Source organism: Equus quagga, chromosome 10 (genome assembly GCF_021613505.1).
Source record: "Equus quagga isolate Etosha38 chromosome 10, UCLA_HA_Equagga_1.0, whole genome shotgun sequence".
NCBI lineage: Eukaryota > Metazoa > Chordata > Mammalia > Perissodactyla > Equidae > Equus > Equus quagga.
Window position 1 is genome coordinate 78,635,558 of NC_060276.1, and position 4,886 is coordinate 78,640,443.

Consider the following 4,886-nt stretch of genomic DNA (forward strand, 5'->3'; position numbering starts at 1 on the left):
AGTCAATGCTTGCTAATATATGAAGGAAAATTTAAAGTGATACCCTATTGGGCTAATTTAGTTTCAACCTAGTAGAGAGATAGTGTGTCTGCCTAGTTCTGTCCACCCCAATCTGAAGTTTCTGAGCTATACAGACTGCAGGCATCTCCTTATCTAAAATCTTTTCTGCTATTCCAGCACTACAGCAGGAGAGGTTGGTGGCACACACTAGACTGCTTGGATTCAAGTGTCAGATCTGTCACTCACTAACCATACAAGTTGTGGGCAAGTAACCTAACCTCTTTGTGCCTCAGTTTTATCATATATAATAGTACCTAATTAATGGAATTTTTGAGGGTTAAATGAATTAACATATATAAATTCTTAGAAGAGTGCATAATATATGATAAGCAATCAATAAATGTTGGAAATCATAATTGTTGTTCCAGGGCTAGAATGAAGGGAGCTATCAAAAGTTAGTTATTTCCAATTGAGCTACTCCAAAGAAATTCAGTTTCCTGTTTTTATGGGGTGAGAACTTGGCTGCTTTCTCTTCTACACTGAGTTGAGCCTTTCCAGTCTGAAGAAGTGCTCAAGAGGAGCATATATCTGGCATTGAAAATAGATTATATATGAGGCAGTCTTTCATTCAGAAACTGCTGGTCAGACTGAGAAATTTCTTTTGGAATGAGACCAGCCCAAGCAAGAAATTCTTAAGGAGTTATGAAAAAATACTTCCCTGGACTTTGCTGCCATCTTATCTCTTTTCTTCCCTGCATAACTATACTTTTTTTTTTAAAGATTTTATTTTTCCTTTTTCTCCCAAATCCCCCCAGTACATAGTTGTGTAGTTTTTTCAGTTGAGGGTCCTTCTAGTTGTGGCATGTGGGATGCCGCCTCAGCATGGCTTGACGAGCAGTGCCATGTCCATGCCCAGGATTCAAACCAGCAAAACCCTGGGCCGCCGAAGCAGAGCACACGAAGTTAACCACTCGGCCATGGGGCCGGCCCCATAGCTATACTTCTGGAAGGAGGAGTTGTCACTTCTTTGGTTCATCGTTGTCCACATACTCTTCATGCCCAGTGAGCGTGACTTCTGCCTCCTTCACTCCAATGTAACCATTTGTAACATTGCCATTTGTGACATGAATGAACCTGGAGAGCATTATGCTAAGTGAAATAAGCCAGACACAGAAAGACAAACACTGTATGATCTCACTTATATGTGGAATCTAAAAATGCTGAACTCATAGAAGCAGGTAGAACAGTGATTGTACCAGGTAGGACAAAGATGAATAAGTTCTAGGTATCTAATTACAGTATAGTGACTATAGTTAACAATACTGTATTGTATACTTGAATTTACTAAGAGAATAGATTTTAAGTGTTCTTACCAGAAAAAAAAAGGTAACTATTATGTGAGGTGATAGATGTGTTAATTAAGTTGATTGTGGTAATCGTTTCACAATGTATATGTATATTAAATCATTACATTGTACACCTTTAAAAAAACAAACACATTGTCCAACTAAATATATGCAATTTTTATTTGTCAATCATACCTCAATAAAGCTGGAAAAAATGCTGATTATGTTCCACTAAATTACACACCGTGAGGACATTTACATGCAATGAGGCCAGAAATCTTGTTAGTGAGGCTGCAGGAAGACCCTGACTGCCTTCCTGCTTTATAAGGAAGTTAGGAATTTAAGTGGGAAAACATAAGCTGGCCTTTGCAAAGCACTGCTGTAGGTGACCAAAAAAGTTACGAACTTCTTCTCTCCTGTTTTTAAAGGGGCTCCAGAGAAGTAGAAGCTATAACTGCTCACAGTAGCCCAATTCTGGGAAGAAAACACTAAATACTGAAAAACTGCTTAGGTTTGATCTAAATCCTTCAAGCGAGGTTTTTTTCCTCCTGTTGACTCTGCTTTTTACTGCCTACTGTGATGAATGCTTCTTATTCCATATGGGAAAGCCTCAGTGAAAACAAGAGTTAGATTCACAAGCATTTGGTTTATTTCCATAGAAGCCAACACAGTAGTAGTCTCACAGCTAGGTACTGCACCTGGGTGCACCTCAAACTCTCCACCCTGAGTAGGCCCTTAAATTCAGGAAAGCCATATAACTTCAAAGTTAAGATTAAGTGCACAAGCTCTGGAGTTAGACTACCTCAGTTCAAATCCCAGCTTCCACACTACTGCATAACTGTGGGAAAGTTTCTTATCCTCTCTGGGCCCAGTTTCCCCATCTAAAACAATGGGATAGCAACTTATCTCATCAGGTTCTCATGAAGATTAAATGAGATAATCCTTATAAAGCATTTACAATCTGACACTTAGCAAATATTCAACTAAAGGTAGCCCTGTTTTCATTTGGCAACCCACCTAAGTTTTCATGGTATCCTATTGAGTTAGCAAATAAAGCTGGTTGAAACTGGAAAAAGCTAGTTCCCAACACAAATCACTATCCATACTCTCTTTATGCTATAGCAATGGTTTCAATTTGCAACATATTACTTAGGAAATAGAAGCTTCCTAGTTATTGCTATTGTCTAAAACAGTGCTTCCCAAACTTTTGGATCACTTTGAGAATCAGTGTTCTAAACTATATATATCTTACATTAGTATCATGCCTTCAACTTATTCTGGCAATCCTTGTGAATATGTTTTCCCACTCCTGTTCCTACATCTTCTTTTCCCTAAAGAAATGGTCCCCAAAGTGTAGACTCTGGACCAGTGGGATAAGTACCAGCATCACATGGGAACTGGTTAGAAATGCAGATTCATAGGCTCCATCCTAGACCTACTGAATCTGAAACTTTCGGTGGTGGGGGTAGGGTAGCAGTGCGTGTTTTAACAATTCCCCTCCAAGTGATTCTGATACATGCTCAAATTTGAGAACCATTGCCCTATCCTACTAACATAGCTAACGGCCTATAAAAAGCATCATTTCATTGTATCACTAATTCTATAATTTTAACAACTCTGGTTTTGATTTCTTCTCTCCATCTGTTTCTATGTACATTCCTTCCATGTCCACTTGTGTTTTCTTCAGTTTCTAAGTGGCTCTATCTTTGGACAAATATCTCAAAACATTTTTTTGTCTTCAGTGACAATGAAGACTGGCTGGTCATTACCATAAGAAGGACTGAGTGGATTCATAACTTTATTTTTCTAACCTTTCATCATCCTTTCATACATTCCCTAAGTTATACCTAGAATCTGAGCAAGGGTTGAACCAAGAGCAAATAGAGTAATGATGTAACTTCATGTTGTTCATTTTTTGTGCTCATCTAATTTAATGTCTATATCTATATCTAGCTATTCACCTTGTAAAAACAAAAGCACCTTCTGAAAGACAAGAAAAGAACGTACAACTGAAATTGCACAATGATGTAAACTATTTTGAACTCAAATTTTAAAAAAATAGAAATATTGTATGATCCAGCTATTCCACTTCTGGGTATTTATCCAAAGAGCATGAAATTAATAATTCAAAAAGATTTATGCATCCCTATGTTCACTGTAGCACTTTTCACAATAGCCAAGACATGGAAGCAATCCAAGTGCCCATCAATGGATGCATGGATAAAGAAGATGTGGTGTATATATATACACAATGGAATACTACTCATCCATAAAAAAGACAAAATCATGCCATTTGCAACAATATGGATGGACCTCGAGGGTATTATGCTAAGCAAAAAAAGACAGAGAAAGATGAATACCATATGATTTCATTCATATGTGGAAGATAAACAAAGAAACACATAGATACTGAGAACAGATTACTGGTTACCTGAGGAAAAGGGGGTGGGGGGAAGGTGAAAGGGCTAAAGGGGCACATATATATGGTGATGGATAAAAACTAGACTATTGGTGGTGAACACAATGCAGTCTATACAGAAACTGATATATATTAATGTACACCTGAAATTTACACAATGTTATAAGCCAATTTGACCTCAATAAAATAATTTTTTAAAAAACTCTCCTTCTGCATTAGATTAATATAACCATTGATAAAATTAATCCCATGAGGTTCTTTAAAGAATTTAGATTTTTAATCTACATTATGTAGACTACCTAAAAAACAACATGTTCTTTGCCACTCAGTGAAAACTCTTTCAACTGGAGATCATAAGATGGGGAAAGGTGAGGTTCTGGTGGTCTGGAATAAGTTTGTTCATGACATAGAGACAAGAAAAATGAGATGAGTTTACTGTGCTGTAGACTGCCTAAATGCTTTTCTGTTCTGTTATCCTATCTACAGAGACTGAAAAAGTCAGTGCTTTGAGTAATTCTAGTTAGTGTTGTCAAGTTCCATTTCTCCCAGTTCACAATGCTTCATCTTTTCTTTAGGCGCTAAAGTCAAATACAACTCCCAGCTTGAAAAAGGTTTTAATACTACTTGACTAGCATAATGAAAGCATATCCCATTAGGTGTTATGGAATATATAAAATTAACCATTCTCAAACCTCAAAGAATGAATTACATTTCATAAATCCTATCTATTTTCCCTGAAGTTTTTATTCATTCCTTCTCCAGTTGCATCCTGGAACAGACTTTCAACACAACTCAGGCTGGGATTACTACCACAGCTTCCCTAACTGCCATCAGTCAGCCCATACATATAGTCTAGGTTAATTTTCTTTCAAAATTCCTTTCACATAATTCCCCTCCTCAAAAGCCTACAATGGTTTCCTATTTCCTATCGCATTATATCTAAACTCTTCTGCCTAGCTTTAATGGTAGAATCTGGCTCTATCCTTCCAATCCAACTTTATTTTGTACTATTTCCCAACCAGCAGGTCCCCTTCCCCTAGGTTTTGAATAATTGTGAAATTCATTTGCTCTTTTCTAGGGAAAAGTTGAAGAAACCAGGAAAAGAAAAACAGACACTGAAA